The following is a 20,098-nucleotide window of genomic DNA, read 5'->3' on the forward strand; positions in this document are numbered from 1 at the left end:
TTGAGTCGAGTCAACAAAAATCTTATGATGAGCTTGAGAAGAGAGATGGATAGAGTATTGACGCTATGACCTGGTAAAAGCAATGGAGGGAAAAATTCTTAATTTGTTTTTCGCCATTCTATTTTCCATCTGACGAATGTCATGACAATTTCTTAATTATATTACTTAATCATTGTTTTGATATATAAATGTATAAAGAATGTGTAATTGGGACATATATTTTTGTTGCATTGCTCACTTATGGTAAGTTTTTCTCCCATTTTTCGTTCTTCATTACACTATTTTCTGGCACTTAATTTCTTAGAGAGTTCATCAATTCTGGTTCAATTCTCATCTCAACGAAGTTTATCTTCAGATATTTAGGTGAAGGTAGATTCTTAAAATCCTAAGTTCATATACATGAATATAATATGTTGGTATATCCCACAACTGTTGGTTTATATCGATTATGACACGATTTACATCTCTAAAAATCAAGTTGTATTATATGCAGATTTGATTTGAACATGTTGTTCAATTTCATCTATTATTTATTGAGTTCTTTTAGGACCATTTGAACCAAAACGAAAGAAATAAGAAGCGCTAGGTATCTCAGTTTTTACCCATTTTATCAATGTAAAACAACAGTTTTGTGGCATAAGACCTTATATCAATATCATCAGATAAATAATTTTGCTTCTTTGGCAAAACAATAAGCATGATTTCCATAGTTGCAAATTAATCAGTGAGATTTTTTATTAACACATCTTTAATGCAACACTCTCCTTCTATCACAATGGGAGATAAAATACCAGGTCCTTGAGGATCTGGCATAACAAATTGTTGTAATGTGGAGTTGATTTATGGTGAAAGTGTGCTGAAACTGTACTATAAAAAGTGGTAAGTTTGACGAATATTCTCTTAGTTCTGGTGAGAGCGTTGGAGGATATTAGGAGGTTTATAATGTCAAACCTATGAGGAACCAACTTTTTCTTAGCAGTGTTAATTATTTTTGCCATTACTTGATAGGACAATATTTATTAAACCAATATTGAGTTGAGATACTCCAAGTTGACTATAAGTTTTTACTTTCTTTCGAAGTATAGTTACTTATATAGAATGCAGATTGATACAATGGAGCATTCATTACAGCAGACAAGTTACATTCTTAATTATTCTAGGACTGAAGTTTCTATATCTATCCACATTCAACTAGCTGTTGGAAAGTTGACTATCTACTTTTGTTACATGCCTTTACTGGTAAATACGAGAGAGAGTTTGAAAGTGCATTATCTCATTGCTCGAAGGATTAGTGAGAAAGCAGATTCTAAAAGTTAAAAAATTCAAGAATACTAGATTATGAGCTTCGGAGGTAGCAACAAGATATCGGCACGACATAAGGCACGGGGTTTTTATAAAAGTATTCTCTTATGTAAGTCAAGCGACTTCCATTTTCGTTATTACGTACAGATAAATCTCCCGATTCATGACAATTAACTTATATTTTAGCATTATAATATCTCATAAATTAATCCCTGACCAACTCATTTAAAATGCAAAAATTAAAGACCAACCAATTTGAAGAGCAAATCATGCAAATAAATTTAACTTTATTTAACTTAAAGAAAATTTCATGCATTGCGCGGGGTACTATACTAGTTCTATATAATAATTCTACAGTTTTGATATACATTTTATACACCTTTAGCTACAATTATTGTTCAAATACATGTTTTATACAAGAGAAAAGATATAAACATACCACTAAAGTTGTAGCCACCCCATTTCACCTTCACTGAAACAGTCACCAATGCTATTGTAGGGTTTGTTATCAAACCACCACTAATTAATTTTGAAAATCAAACCCATTGAATAATCAAAATGTGAATACTCATATTACCATCAATTAATCAAAATCAAAATACTCAAGTTACCACCAAACTAAACTTGAAATTGAAATCACCATCTTTTTCAGCTTACCTTCAAATCGAGATACTCCCACCACCTTACTACTTTCAATCTTCATCTTTGAGGGAGAAAAAGAAGCACTAATTTTTTTTTTTTGTATTTGAAAAAATAAGAAATATGAGAAATTAATATTGTTTGTCCAAAACAAATCTGCAATAATCGATTCAACAAAGCCAAATAAAATTTGAAAATTATCTTTTTCGATTTTGATCGGATAATTATAAAATCGTAATTTCTATTACTAAAAGCAGCTATAATAAACAAACAGAAAAGAGAAATATAAAGAGAAATTGCTTGAATTTTTTCCCTCAAACCTAATCAAAAAATAAAATTTGATTTCAAAATTTTAAGCAAACTAAGACGAAATTAAAGCTCTAAAGACTGAAAAGTAAGAAAATTTAGAATATAAACGAAAAAATCGTATCTTTTAAGGCTGACTTTGTTGAGATTATATTGAGAAGGGAGTGATTTTTTTTTTTTGTTGAAATCAAGCCCCAAAGTTACAACAATGGATGTTGGGGAACATCAGATCTTTAAAAAGAAAAAGAAGGGTTTTTAAAATAATTGTCATATTTAGTTACACGTAGCATTTTCTAATTTTTGATTTCTGATAATTTTCTTCATTTACACGCTTCATAGTTGTGACCACACGCATAGGCTCAAAATTATTCAAAATGATCAATTTACAAGGGTTTGTACAAGTTTTGTGGTGTAATAGATTGCCCGGAAAATTTAAGTGTGTTTTTGCAAATTCGGGACAACTTCAATGACCATTTGATGTCTTTTCTCTTTATACAACAACTATAGAATTTATATACATATTTTATATAATTTTATATATATTTTATAGATATACATATTTTATGCAATAACTATACAAATTCTATACACATCCTATCTAGTTTCTATATACATATCTTATATAATTATACAGTTTCTACACACATTTTTATATAATAACTATATAATTTCTATACATATACATATTTTATATAACAACATTACAACATCTATACACATCATGTAAAAAATTATATTCTATACAATAATTATACAGACTCTATACATCTTATACTATTTCAATATACATCTTGTACAAATACATATTCTATGTAACAACCGTACAATTTCTATACAAAGATATTTAATTGTATAGAAGAGCAAAAAAATATAAAAATTCAAGTAGACTATACAATAGCACATCATAGTAGATACAATGGAGAAAAAACTCCTTCTAAATTTTTTTTTTTAAAAAAATAAATTTAGAAAGGAAAATTTGAATCTCTAATTGCATAAACATGTATTTCTGTAACACCCAGAGAGTACACCCTAGGCATCACACGGTGCTTACAGTCTCAAGAGACCACAAGCTAACCCATTACCTGGTACCTGCTATGAGCATTGAATAACAACATAATAAATGTGGAGGAGCAATAATTAGCCATAAGGTTTTATCACTGAATCAATACTGGAATATGAATCTAGAGAAATAACTGTCTGAATCTAATCAAATACTGATATATTAAATAACTAACTGATATGTCAAATGAAGTCTGAATACTGAATAACTGATTGTAGTGTCTGAAAGCCTCTAGACTGAATGACTGGGAGTTGATGGGATAGGCCCTAGCTAACTCCAACTAACTAGTAGACTGAAAATATGAAATAGAAATACTCCATCCTCGAAATATGAGAACTCACAACTACTACTCCTGAGATGTTTGAAATGTCTAAGCGCGGCCCAATAATTGGGCTTCAGAACCTATAATATGATACATCACAGCACAAGAAAAGGTATGCGGTTAGTACTTTGAATGTATTGGTATGCTAAATGAGGTAGGATGATATGAATTATTTCATGAATAGGAATAATAAATTATATGAATATACATGTAAAGCATGGAGTAGTGAATAGAGAGCATGAAAACTATACATATTAGAAATATATGAAATCTATAAATACTTGTATGCATGAAAGTCTGTAAATACTGAAAATACATAAAATTTGTTGATACTGAGGATGCATGACCAAGCATATAACATAAAATAAAATAAAGTCTATAAACTGAAGTACTGAAATAACTGATATCTTTATGCTTTGGTTAAAAACACTAAGACTAAATTACTGGCAAGATTATTAGACTGAGACTATGGGAGGTATCATCTAACTGATATTCCCCAATCTGTGTTAATTGGGGTCCTACCTGAAACCCCAGTTGGAAGGGTGTTAATACCTTTCCATAGGTACTGACACTGGTTGTGTGGATCTACTATACTGATATACTATTCAAAGGACTAAGGGTGTCAAGCCTGAACTAACGGGTGACCCCTATGAGATAGTCAAGCCTAAACTGATGGGTGACTTCTCATATTGTAACGCACCGAATCTTATACCCAAAATGTTATACGGTGCCCATGACCCCAAAGGACCACAAGCTAACCCATGACTGATATCGGTACCTGAGCACTAAATAATACATTGAAAATATATAGAGAATTTAAGCTGTAAGGCCATAAGGTTCAAAACTGAATAAACATTTGATAAAACAATGTCTGAAAATGGTATAACAATACCAAAACAAATCTGAAGTAACTGTCTGACATGCTATAGTCTGAAAGCCTCTAAACAAAAATGAATAAGGAGTTGAAGGAACATGTCTCCAACTAACTCCATCTACTGATACTGAACTGAAATAATAAATAATAATAAAGAAATTATATCATCCTCGAATGATGAGGACTCACTGCTAATCTACCGCTGCTGGAATCTGAAATGCTACTGATGCTCTGGAGTGCATGATTCTGAACCTATGGTATAGAATAAAACACCATAGCGCGAATGTGTTAGTACGATTGAATATACTAGTATGAAAGTGAGGTAGGCTGAATGCACGAGGTTTATATACATAAACTATACTAACTAACTGAATAACATGAATGTGAGAATACATGTATGAATACGTAATTGTAACTGAAGTCGTGATAGATCTAACTACTAAGTCTACTGAAAACATGGGTTTACTGATATTTGAGTTTCTAATACTGGAATATAGAGTAATTGTATTACTGATAAGCTAACAATTGAGTTACTGATATGGATATCTGAATGATTATTTCTGATAGTGCTGATTATGAAGAACTGATCTAATTGACTGTATTTGACAGACCTCAATCTGAATACTGATAACATGAGTTTCGTATAACTGATATACTAATACTGAGTGATTGTATCTGACACTCTAAGTTCTGATAGAACTAGCTGAGTTTTGTATGTATTGAATGACTGGATCTAACAGTCCTAAAATCTGTAGAACTATCTGAGTCTATTACTAAGACTGAGACTAAAACTGAGACATTGGGAGGTATTCATCTAACTGACATACCCCAAAACTGAATTGGTAGGGTCCAACCTGTAACCTCAGTGGAAGGGTATAAATATCGTGCCACGGGTAAAGACAAGCTATGAGGTAGCCCTCTCTGATGGTAAGCTCTTCCATCAACCCTCCTGTAGGAATAACACCAAATGAGATGTATTAGTAGCCCTATGCATAGGGGTACATCTCAATCTGCGGTGGCTACGTAGTTCTGGAATGCAAGGATTGCTACTAAGGATCGTACCCTCTGGCTTAGGTGAGTCCCCATCCTTTGGTTCACTCGGTGCTGAATCCTACTCCCAACTGAATAGACACTAAAGATGATTGACTAGACTAAACTGGATTGAGTTTACTGAGTTCCATTAATTGATGGAATACTATTAAAATCTAATAGCTGACTGAGATTACAGAGACTAATGGGATTACGGAGATTACTGAGATTACTGAGTAGGACTTAACTGACACTGAATATACTAAGTTTTCCTGAGTCATGAAACTGACTGGATTCTACTGAACATGGCTTGAGTGAGAGTATCGTGATAATTGACACTGGATCTAGGCACACACCTAAAGGTTTGGGTACAAGTACCTCCAGGACTCGATAGAATGAAACTGACATGACTTGTACTTCTTGAACAATTAACACTTTAAAACTAGTTCAATTAATATATTTCAATTCACATGATGTCATAGATTCATAAAAACACATAAAGATTCCAACTTGGAATCATTCAACATCATCAACATGGTTTAAAAACAATCCACAACATGAATAGCATGATAGATACTTTAAAACAAGATTATTGGACTTCATGGATGAAAGGAATCCATGAATGAACACTGTGCATACCTTAGTTCTTGATTTTACGAAGTTTGACGGAGAGAAATTCTTGAACTTGAATCTTCTATGAAAACCCTAATGTGTTCTTGAGAGGATTTTGAGAGAATAGTGTGTATTTTGGGTGTAATGGGGTTTAATCCCATGTTTTTGAGCTTATATGGGGTTTGGAAAATACCCATTTTAACCTAAAAATATTGAGTTGGAAAGCTGAAAATTTGAGCAGCATGATATGGAGCGTGCGTCGCATGCTCTAGTCCTCCGCACTGAAGCATGCATCGCATGCTTTGTAGCATGATAGGGCCAGTGAGATGGACCATGTGATGCATGCTAATCATATGGTGCCACTGTTTTGAAATCCAAACATGCCCTAAACGAATTCTGAAAATTCCAAAACTCACCCGGAATGTACTATGACCTTGCCCCATCGCAACACAAATTGAAAATTGAAAAACGGAGGTCTGGAAGGTCTTGAAAAAAATCACCGAAGTTCAGAATCTTAAATGAGACTAGGTATTAATTACTTAGCTAAATTTTCTAAGTGTTGGAGCTTTTTAAAAGCTTAAGGACCTGAATTTAGACTTAGAATTTTACGGGGTCGTACAATATCTCCCCCTTGGGAACATTCATCCTCGAATGAGACTACTGAGAGGGGAGAAATGATAAACTGGAGTATGTACAAGACATACACTAACAAAACATGATTTCTTGACTGACATGACTGAAGAGCTAAATATAACATACTGAACATGCATATCTGATGCATGACCGATAAGTTGAATTCATGCATATCTGATGCATGGATAATTGACTCATGAATACATGACTGAATATTCTGATGAACTGAATTTCTCGCAATGAGAATGCATGTCTGATGCATGATTACACGACTAAGCTGACACATGAATGCATGATTGAATCTACAATGATAATTGACATCAAGCTTGTATTGGGAATTTGATATCAAGTTTGTAATGGTAGTTTGAACATAGAACTGAGTAAGATTAAGAAAAACACATTACTTAAGCTAAAAATACTGATGAACCCATGATTATGCTAGGAGTATGCATGAACGGGAACATGAGAACATGAGACCATGGATAAGACTGAAACGTGATGCATGAATTAAATTCCATGAACTAAACTGAGTCTTGAATACATGGCGTACGACTGAGGTTGGCACTTGAGGGTCAACTTATGAGTACCCCTTACTCCAAACTAGATTCATTACATTAGAAAAGGGATTAAGATGCTTATGTTATGAGAGTTTGGGGGAATTCTAGTGTATCTCCCCCTTAGGACATTATTTCTCTTGATGAATACTGACTTGGCTGAGCTGTTGAGTAAAACTAAGGTGATGCACAAGGAACCTAGGAATGGAGTCATAACTAATTATCTGAGATCTAAAACTAAGGCGTGATACATGAACTGAGTTGAGCTTGCATCTATCTGATTGGTTCTTCTTAGAATGGTTACATTCTTTCATGATATTTTGGCTTGTGCAAATAGATGGGAAAATAGAAACAAAATTGTATGAATTTGTCTATAGAAGACAGTTTAGTAAGGAAATCATAACCTGATTGAGATTCGATAAGATGAGTTGAGACCTATGAACATCATCTAAGATGAAGTAACTAAGACTCATGCACTGCAACTGAAACTACTGGAAGATTCATGTAGGTGCTGAGAACAAATGCATGAATATAGTAACTTATTTGATTAACTGAATAACTGGTAATAAAGTATTTGATTCTGCTACTGAATATTGATTACTGAAACTGAAAACTAAAACTGTAACTGAGTTCTTATAATTGATTACAGACATATGCCAGGGATATATCGAATTTAACAATTAGCCGAGGCCTGAGGAATAGAATACTAAAATCATAGATTTCACAATGGTTTAAAGCTGAAGGTGTTCATGACATAACTGAGTTTGGCTTCTTACTAGAAGTGGAACATAAGTCATATGGGCTGAGCATACTGTAAAACATGACATAAGTATATGGGTCATGAGTTGCATGACCTGAGTCTGGAATTTCTGTATTTCATGGGACATGATTCGTGACACTAAGTGAACTAGAATTTCTTATACTAGGAACTTGGAACACTAAATTACCTATGTGAAGTGTCTATTGATAAAATCTGTATTCGTGGAATTGGAACGTAAAGCATGCATAGGTATTGTGATGTCTGAAGTACAAAACCTTGCACTAAGATCAGAATGGGTTGAGAATCATTTTCCCTTACTGATTTTCTAAACATACTGCACTACTGACAAGATCTGAAGACTTGACTTTCAGAGATATCATAACCGAACAGTTCCTATATACCTGTCGGGCTATGATAGACTGATCTTACTAGAGTGGAGACTAGAAAAGTCTTGTTAACATTTGGTTTGACCTTAAAGTTAACTGCTACATAAAGAGTTACAAAAGAAAATAAGCACTTGAATTTGAAGAAATATGAACATGTAAATGAGGGGTCTGTAATATACCAGTGGCTGCATTAGAAGAACTTTATTGATTCTGTCGGGACTGAAATACGTACAGTATGTTTGAGCATTGCCCCTTGAGAGCGCTGGAATTGGCACCCTGCTGATTTGGGTGACCATACTGAGCTAAAGGACGACCATGCTTACTTCTAGGGCCAGGCTTAGGATAATCTCGGACCTTGTGACCTAACTAACCACATCTGAAACACGCACCATTGCTGGCTCTACGCACACCCTTATGATGCTTACCACATTCATCATAAAATAGATGAGTAGGAATAAAGTTTGCACTACTCTGGGATTTAGAGCCTGGTGCTCTATCAAGACTGTCATTTCTGAACTTTGGTACTGAGGCACTAGCTGAAGAGTAAACTGGGTTTGAACATTTCTGACACAGCTAAAAACAATTACCACCCTGCTACCCTGAATGAGCAAAACTATAACTACCTGTTCTGGCTCTCTTATTTTCTCTCTCTTTTTTCTTAAGTTTCTTTTTCTCAATCTATTGAGCATGGACCATAAGCCTAGATATGTCCATCTTCTTAACCAACATCGCAGTCTACACTTCTTAACTACTCTACCTAATACCCCTAACACAAACTTACTTATTCTGGATCTACTATCTACTACTACATGGGGAGCATACCTGGATAACTGAGTGAACTTAAGGGAGTATTCTTTTATGATCATGCTACCTTGTCTGATATTGATGAACTCTAACACTTTAGCCTCCTTCTGCTCTATGGAAAAGAACCTATCTAAGAAATTCGTAGCAAACTCTTCCCAATCTATGGGATCTGCACTTGTACCCCTGTCTACCTTCAATTATTTGAACCACGTGTGGGCTATATCTTGTAGCTGATAGGAGGGTAACTCTGCACTCTCACTGGAATTCACTCCCATGATATTTATGACTTTCTGAACCTGGTCGAAGAACTCCTGTAGATTTTCTTCGAACTTAGAACTGGTGAATAAGGGAGGATTCATTCGGGTGAAGTCTCAAATCCTGGCTGTTGCAATATTAGCCATTGAGTTGGCCGGAACAGCGGCTGGCCTTTTATTTTAAGCTGCGGCTGAACTGGCTAGATTAGTGAATACAGTCCTGAATTCTGCATGGGAGACATGTCCATCCATGGAATCTGTCTAGAGGGGCTGAGGTGCTGACTGAGTTTCGGTTCCCCTTTCGTTAGTCCTTTTGGGAAGCATGTTATGTAAATAAAATAAATAAGCGTATTAGAATGAGAGTTTAACTGGAGCTTATGATCACTCGCATGACATAAATACTGAAAGAAGGAAAATTGTTCCTAAGACATTTTATAGCCTCCTGCACATAAGTGTGGTGCACAACACACCCATGTACAAGACTCTACTAGATGAGGTTTTTCAGTCTTCCTAGGACACTGTTGAACCTTTGGCTCTGTTACCAAGTTTGTAATACCTCAAATCTGATACCCAAAATGCTACACGGTGTCCATGACCCCGAAGGACTACAAGCTAACCCATGACTGATATCTGTACCTGAGCGAATAATACCCTAAAAATATATACGGAATTTAAGCTGTAAGGCCATAAAGTTCAAAATTGAATAAATATCTAATAAAATAATGTCTAAAAATAGTATAACAACACCAAAACAAAAATGAAGTAACTATCTGACATACTATAGTCTGAAAGCCTCTAAACTGAACTGAATAACGAGTTGAAGGAACATGTCTCCAACTAAATCCATCTACTGATACTGAATTGAAATAATAAATAATAATAAAGAAATCATATCATCCTCGAATGATGAGGACTCATTACTAATCTAATGCTGCTAGAATTTGAAATGCTACTGATACTCCAAAGCGCGTGCTTATGAACATATAGTATAGAATAAAACACCATAGCGCGAATGCATCAATACGATTAAATGTACTGGTATTCAAGTGAGGTAGGCTGAATGCATAAGGTTTATATGCATGAACTATACTAACTGACTGAATAACATAAACGTGAGAATACATCCATGAATACATAACTGTACTTGAAGTCGTGATAGATCCGACTACTAAGTCTACTGATAACATGGGTTTATTGATATCTGAGTTTCTAATACTAGAATATAGAGTAACTATATTACTGATAAGTTGACAACTAAGTTTACTGATATGGGTATCTAAATAATTATTTCTGCTAGTGCTGATTATGATAACTTGATCTAATTGACTGTATTGGACAGTCCTGAATCTAAATACTGATAACATGAGTTTTGTATAAATGATATACTGATACTGAATGACTGTATCTAATAGTCTAAGTTCTGTTGGAACTAGCTGAGTTCCCTACTGTATTAAATGACTGGATCTGACAGTCCTAAAATCTGTAGAACTATCTGTGTTCTATTACTGAGACTGAGACTAAAACTAAGACTGTGGAAGGTATTCATCTAACTGACATGCCCTAAAACTGAACTGGTGGGGTCCAACCTGTAACCCTATTGGAAGGATGTCAGTACCATGCTATGGGTAAAGACAAGCTGTGAGTTAACTCTCTGATGGGAAGCTCTTCCATCAACCCTCCTGTAGGAATAATCCCAAATGAGATGTATTAGTAGCCTTATGCATAGGGATACATCTCAACCTATGATGGCTATGTAGTTCAAGAACCCAAGGATTGCTACTAAGGATCATACCCTCTGACTCAAGTGAGTCCCCATCCTTGGGTTCACTCGGTGCTTAATCCTACTCCCAACTGAATAGACACTAAAGATGATTAACTAGATTGAACTGGACTGAGTTTACTAAGTTCCGTTAACTGACAAAATACTATTAAAATCTGATAGCTAACTGAGATTACTGAGATTAATGGGATTACGGAGATTATCGAGATTACTGAGTAGGACTTAACTGATACTGAATAAACTGAGTTTTCCTGAGTCATGAGACTGACTGAATTCTACTGAACATGGCTTGACTGAGAGTATCGTGATAACTGACACTGGCTCTAGGCACACACCTAAAGGTTTGGGTACAAGTACCCCTAGGACTCGATAGAATGAAACTGACACGACTTGACACTTCTTGAACAGATAACCAAAGTCCAAATTCATAATATGATAATTGGGGATATTTCATGAGGCACATTTTTAGCATCTTACTATAAATAGATAAGAGTGCAATTTCTCATGGTATGATTTCATACTCTAATAGTATGGCATTCCAATAACATATACATTTCACAACAATAGCCTGAGAGTCAATTAAACATAAGGGGATGGCATGCATATATCACTTAGGTAATAATTTAGCTAATATGCATAATTTCTTTGTTCTTAGGTATTTATCAAACACCTTGAATGCACAACTTTGGGCATAGGCATGATCAATAATTAACACTTTAAAACGAGTTCCATTCATATATTTCAATTCACCTGATGTCATCGATTCATAAAAACACATAAAGATTCCAACTTGGAATCATTCAACATCATCAACCTGGTTTAAAAATAATCCACAACATGAATAGCATGATACATACTTTAAAACAAGATTCTTGGGCTTTATGTATGAAAAGAATCCATGAATGAACACCGAGCATACCTTAGTTCTTGATTTTATGAAGTTTGATGGAGAGAAATTCTTAAACTTGAATCTTCTATGAAAAACCCAAATGTGTTCTTGAGAGGATTTTGAGAGAATAGTGTGTATTTTAGGTGTAATGAGGTTTAATACGATGTTTATTAGCATATATAGGGTGGGGAAAATACCCATTTTACCCTTAAAATGCTGAGCTGGAAAGATGAATATTTCGGCAGCATGCTTTGGAGCATGCATCGCATGCTGTAATCCTCTTCAGTGGAGCATGGTCGCATGCTCTATAGCATGATAGGGCCTGTGAGATGGACCATGCGACGCATGCTACTCGCATGGTTCCACTATTTCAAAATCCAAACATGCCCTAAACGGATTCCAAAAATTCTAAAACTTACCCGTAATGTACTATGACCTTGCCCCATCGCAACGCAAATTGAAAATTGAAAAACGGAGGTCGGGAAGGTTGTGAAAAAAATTCCCAAAGTTCGAAAGCTTAAATGAGACTAAGTCTTAAGTACTTAGCTAAATTTTCTAAGTGTTGGAGCTTTTGAAGAGCTTAAGGAGCTGAATTTAGACTTAGAATTTTATGGGGTCTTACAATATCTCCTCCTTGGGAACATTCATCCTCGAATGAGGCTACTGAGAGGTATGGATAATAAAATGGAGTACGTACAATATATACACTAACAAAACATGATTTCATGGCTGACATGACTGAAGAGCTGAATATAACATACTGGACAAGCATATCTGATGCATAATCGATAAGTTAAATTCATGCATATCTGATGCATGGATAATTAAATCATGAATACATGACTAAATGTTCTGATGAACTAAATTTCTCGCAATGACAATGCATGTCTGATGCATGATTACACGACTGAGCTGACACATGAATGCATGACTGAATGTACAATAGTAATTGGCATCAAGCTTGTACTGAGAATCTGATATCAAGTTTGTAATGGTAGTTTGAACATGGAACTGAGTAAGTTTAAGGAAAATACATTACTTAAGCTGAAAATACCAATGAAACCATGATTATGCTAGGAGTATACATAAATGGGAACATGAGAACATGAGAACATGCATGAGACTGAAACATGATGCATGAATTGAATTCCATGAACTAAATTGAGTCTTGAATACATGGCGTATGACCGAGGTTGGAGATTGAGGGTCAACTTATGAGTACCTCTTACTCCAAACTGGATTCATTACATGATAAAAAGGGATTAAGATTCTTATGTTATGAAATTTTAGGGGAATTATAGTGTATCTCTCCCTTGGGATGCTATATCCCTTGAAGAATACTGACTTGGCTGAGCTGTTAAGTAAAACTGAGGCGAAGCACAAGGAACCTAGGAATGGAGTCATAACTAATTATCTAAGATCTGAAACTAAGGCATGATACATGAACTGAGTTAGGCTTGCATCTATCTGATTGGTTCATTTTAGAATAATTACATTCTTTCATGAGATTTTGGCTTGTGTGAATAGATGGGAACATAGAAACCAAACTGTACGAATTTGTCTGTATAAGACAGTTGAGTAAGAAAATCATAACTTGATTGAGATTCGATAAGATGAGTTGAGACCTATGAACATCATCTAATATAAAGTAACTAAGCCTCATGCACTATAACTAAGACTACTAAAAGATTCAAGTGGGTGCTGAGCATGAATGCATGAATATACTAACTTTTTCGATTAATTGAATGACTGGTAATAAAGTATTTGATTCTGATACTGAATGCTGATTACTGAAACTAAACACTAAAACTATAACTGAGTATTGATAATTGCTTATGGACAATTGACCTATGCCAGGGATATTTCGAATTTGATAATTAGCTGAGGTTTGAGGAATAGAATACTAAAATCATAGATTTATCAAGGGTTTTATGCTGAAGGTGTTCATGACATAACTGAGTTTGGCTGATCACTAGAAGTGTAATATGAGTCATGTGGGCTGAGCATACTGTAAAACCTGACATAAGTATGTGGGTCATGAGCTGCATGACCTGAGTCTGGAATTTTTGTGTTTCATGGGACATGATTCGTGACACTAAGTGAATTGGAATTTCTTATACTTGGAACTTGGAACACTAAACAATCTTATGAGAAGTGTGTGTTGATAAAAGCTATATTTGTGGAATTGGAACGTAAAGCGTGCGTAAGTATTCTTATGTCTGAAGTACAAAACCTTGCACTAAGATGAGAAAGGGTTGGGCATCATTTTCCCTTACTGATTTCCAACACATACTGCACTACTGACAAGATCTGAAGACTTGACTTTCAGAGATATCATAACTGGACAGTTCCTGTATACCTGTCGGGCTATGATAGACTGATATTACAAGAGTGGAGACTAGAAAAGTCTTGTTAACATTTGGTCTGACCTTAAAGTTAACTTTTACATAAAGAGTTACAAAAGAAAAGAAGCTCCTGAATTTGAAGAAACGTGAACATGTCTGTAACATAATTGTGGCTGTATCAGGAGAACTTTTTTGATTCTGTTGGGACTGAAGTACGTAAATTATGTTTGAGCGTTGCCCCCTGATAGCGCTGGAATTAGCACCCTACTGATTTGGGTAACCGGACTGAGCTAAAAGATTACCATGCTTACTTCTAGGGCCAGGCTTAGGACAATCTCAAACCTTGTGACCTAACTCACCACATCCAAAACACACACCACTATCAGCTCTACACACACCCATATGATGCTTACCATATTTCTAACAAAGCGGATGAGTACGAAAAAACTTTGCACTACTCTGGGATTTAGAGCCTGGTTCTCTATCAAGACTGTCATTTCTGAACTTTGGTACTGAGGCACTAGCTGAAGGGTGAACTGGGGCTAAAATTTCTAACACAGTTGAAAATGATTACCACCCTGCCACCCTAAATGAGCAAAATTATAACTACCTGTTTTGGCTCTCTTATTTTCTCTCTCATTCTTCTGAAGTTTCTTCTCCTCAATCTGTTAAGCATGGACCATAAGCCTATAGATTTCCATCTTCTTAACCAACATCGTAGTCTTAGTACATGGGGAGTATACCTGGCTAACTGAGTGAACTTAAGGGAGTATTCTTTTACGCTTATGCTACCTTGTATGAGATTGGTGAAATCTAACACTTTAGCTTTCTTCTGCTCTATGGGAAAGAACCTATCTAATAATGTCATAACAAACTCTTCCCAATCTATAGGATCTGCACCTGTACCCCTGTCTACCTTCTACTGTTTGAACCACGTATAGGCTACATCTTGTAGCTGATAGGCAGCTAACTCTGCACTCTCACTGGAATTCACTCCCATGATGTTTGTGACTTTTTGAACCTGGTTGAGGAACTCCTGTAGATCTTCTTCGAACTTAGAACCGGTGAATAAGGGAGGATTCATTCGAACAAAGTCCCGAATCCTGGCTGCTGCAGCATTAGCCACTGAGTTGGATAGAATAGCGGCTGGCCATTTATTTTGAGCTGTGACTGAACTGGCTAGAGTAGGGAATATAGTCTTGAATTCTACATGGGAGACATGTCCATCCATGGAATCTGTCTGGAGGGGCTGAGGTGCTGACTGAGTTTTGGTTCCTCTTTTGTTAGTCCTTTTGGGAGGCATGTTCTATAAATGAAAGGAAGAAGCATATTAAAATGAGATTTTAACTTGAGCTTATGCTCACTCGCATGACATAAATACTGAAAGAAGGAAAATTGTTACTAAAACATCTTATAGCCTCCTGTACATAAGTGTGGTTCATAACACACCCATGTACAAGACTCTACTAGATGCAACTTTTCAGACTTCCTAAGACACTGTTGAACCTTTGGCTCTGATACCAAGTTTGTAACACCCCGAATCAGATACCCAAAATGCTAGTGCCCATGACCCAAAGGACCACAAGTTAACCCATGACTAATATTTGTACCTGAGCACTGAATAACACACTAAAAATATATGCAAAATTTAAGCTGTTAGGCCATAAGGTTCAAAAATAAATAAAAATCTAATAAAACAATGTTTGAAAATGGTATAAAAATACCAAAACAAATCTGAAGTAACTGTCTGACATGTTATAGTCTGAAAGCCTCTAAACTGAACTGAATAAGAAGTTGAAGAATATGTCTCCAACTAACTCCATTTACTGATACTGAACTAAAATAGTAAATAATAATAAAAAAAATCATATCATCCTTAAATGATGAGGACTCATTGCTAATCTAATGCTGCTAGAATCTGAAATGCTACTGACGCTCTGGAGTGCGTGCTTCTGAACATATGGTATAAAATAAAACACCATAGCGTGAATGCATTAGTGCGATTGAATGTACTGGTATGCAAGTGAGGTAGGATGAATGCATGGGGTTCATATGCATAAACTATACTAACTGACTGAATAACATGAACGTGAGAATACATGCATGAATACGTAATTGTAATTAAAGTCGTGATAGATCTGTCTACTGAGTCTACTAATAACATGGGTTTACTAATATTTGAGTTTCTAATACTGGAATACAGAGTAATTGTATTACTGATAAGCTGACAATTGAGTTTACAGATATGGATATCTGAATAATTGTTTCTGATAGTGCTAATTATGAAGAACTAAACTAAAAGTCCTAAATATGAATACTGATAACATGAGTTTCTTATAACTGATATATTGACACTGAGCGACTGTATCTAAAAGTCTAAGTTCTAATAGAACTAGCTGAGTTTCGTATTGTACTGAATGACTGGATCTGACAGTCCTAAAATCTGTAGAACTATCTGAGTTCTATTACTGAGACTGAGACTGAGACTGAAATTGAGATTGTGAGAGGTATTCATCTAACCGACATTCCTCAAAACTGAACTGGTAAGGTCCATCCTGTAACCCCAGCTGGAAGCGTGTCAGTATCGTGCTACGGGTAAAGATAAGCTGTGAGGTAACCTTCTCTGATAGAAAGCTCTTCCATCAACCCTCCTTTAGGAATTACCCCAAACGATATGTATTAGTAGCCCCATGCATAGGGGTACATCTCAACCTATGCTAGCTACGTAGTTCTGGAACACAAGGATTGCTACTAAGGATCGTACCCTCTGACTCAGGTGAGTCCCCATCCTTGGGTTCACTCGGTGCTGAATCCTACTCCCAACTGAATAGACACTAAAGATGATTAACTAGACTAAAATGGATTGAGTTTACTGAGTTTCGTTAACTAATGAAATACTATTAAAATTTGATAGCTGACTAAGATTACTTAGATTAATGGGATTACGGAGATTATGAGATTACTGAGTAGGACTTAACTGATACTAAATATACTGAGTTTTTTTGAGTTATGAGACTGACTGAATTATACTGAACATGGCTTGACTGAGAGTATCTTGATAACTGATACTGGCTCTAGGCACACACCTAAAGTTTTGGGTACGAGTACCCCCAGGACTCGATAGAATGAAACTAACATGACTTGACACTTCTTGAACACATGACCAAAGTCCACAATTCACTATATGATAGTTGGGGATATTTCATGAGGCACATGTTTAGCATCATACTATACATAGATAAGAATGCAATTATTCATGGTATGATTTCATACTCTAATAGCATGACATTCCAATAATATATACATTCCACAACAATAGCATGGGAATCAATTAAACATAAGGGGATGGCATGCATATATAACTTAGGTCATAATTTAGCTAATATGCATAATTTCTTTATTCTTAGGCATTTTATCAAACACCTTCCATGCACAACTTTGGGCATAGGCATGATCAATAATTAACACGTTAAAACTAGTTCAATTCATATATTTCAATTTACATGATGTCATAGATTCATAAAAACATATAAAGATTCCAACTTGGAATCATTCAACATCATCAACATGGTTTAAAAATAATCCACAACATGAATAGCATGATACATACTTTAAAACAAGATTCTTGAGCTTCATGGATGAAACGAATCCATGAATGAACATTGTGCATACCTTAGTTCTTAATTTTATGAAGTTTGATGGAGAGAAATTCTTTAACTTAAATCTTCTATGAAAAACCCTAATGTGTTCTTGAGAGGATATTTAGAGAATAGTATGTATTTTGGGTGTAATGGGCTTTAATCCCATATTTTTGAGCTTATATAGGGTGGGAAAAATGTCCATTTTACCCTCAAAACGCTGAGCTGGAAAGCTGAAAATTTTGGCAGCATGCTATGGAGCGTGCGTCGCATGCTATAGTCCTATGAACTGAAGCATACATCGCACACTCTATAGCATGATAGGGCCTGTGAGATGGACCATGTGATGCATGCTAATCGCATGATTCCACTGTTTCGAAATCCAATCATGCCCTAAACGGATAACAAAAATTCTGAAACTCACTTGAAATGTACTATGACCTTGCCCCATCATAACGAAAGTTGAAAATTTAAAAATGAAGGTCGAGAAGGTCCTCGAAGTTTGTAATCTTAAATGAGACTAAGTTTTAAGCAGTTAGCTAAATTTTCTAAGTGATGGAGCTTTTGAAGAGCTTAAGGAGCTGAATTTAGACATAGAATTTTATGGGGTCTTACATATATCCTACGTTAGCTACGTAGTTCTGGAGTTTAGGGACTGCTACTAGCGACTCTGCCTATCTGAAGAGGAATCTTCTATCGTTATACTCCCTAGGTGCTAAATCCTACTCTCAACTGAAAGACACTGAAATACTAGACTGTTCTGAGTTTGACAGACTGATATCTGATTGTCTTGATAATGCTCATAGTATGTTCTGAAGACTATTCTGGAATGTATTGAGACTAGACTAAGTAAACAACTATAGTTTTCGAGTATTCAATACCACCAAGACTCAAAAATAATAATAGTAAAATGACACTAAAGCTTGGAGGACCAAGCATGAAGGCTTTTATTAAATTAATCACTCTTGTAGGCATTTTATCAAACACTTGGAGTTCATGGTTTGATCAAATCATAGGAATGTCATAGAACTTGAAGTAAAAGCATGAATTCAACATGAATAATACTAAATCATGATTTAATTCAAGGAATTATAACATTAAAACATGAAGAATTGAATAACAACAATAATTTCATTGAAACATGGTATAAAATCATAGTTCATGGAGATTCATGGGTGAAATCACAATTTAAAACCAAATAACTTGAAAAGATCACAATTTCATAATTTAAATAGGATACTTGGACTCCATGGGTTGAAGGAACCCATGGATGAACATCTAACATACCTGAGTTAATGAATTTGGAAGGATTGATGGTGAGTTCTTGAGATTTGGCCTTAAATTTGAGAGCTAGGGTTTCTTGTTCTTGAAAAAAGGATATTTTATTTGAGAGGAATTTAATAATGATGTGTATTTAGATCAATTAAGGGTTAAATTTTGTGTTTAGGATGAGTTTAGGGCTTTGAAAAAAGACCCAAATACCCCTAGATGAATTTAAAAACGCAAGGTGAAAACTAAAGATCCCGATTTTTGGCCTTGGCGCGACGTGCCACTATCGTCTCAAGACACTGAAAAAGGGATAATTGGGAAATTAGACAATGGAGCGATGTGGTAAGATCATGGTCCTTCACTAGAATGCCATTTTGGCCACCTCTGTGGCACGTCATAATCGCAGAGGCTTACAGAAAATTGCCAAACGTGAACTCGATCCTTAGTGCGATGTGCCAAGATCACGGTACCACACCAGAAATTGACCATTGTTATTTAGAATGGCTCCGCGACATGCTAAGGGTCAAAATAATGGTGTTTAATGACTAAAACTTAAAATCGCTATACCTTCTTACCCGGTTATCAGATTTGGGTAAATTTTATATCATTGGAAAGCTAATTGAATTTTCTATGCAATGAAAG

This window comes from Capsicum annuum, chromosome 4 (assembly GCF_002878395.1).
Source record: "Capsicum annuum cultivar UCD-10X-F1 chromosome 4, UCD10Xv1.1, whole genome shotgun sequence".
Taxonomy (NCBI): domain Eukaryota; kingdom Viridiplantae; phylum Streptophyta; class Magnoliopsida; order Solanales; family Solanaceae; genus Capsicum; species Capsicum annuum.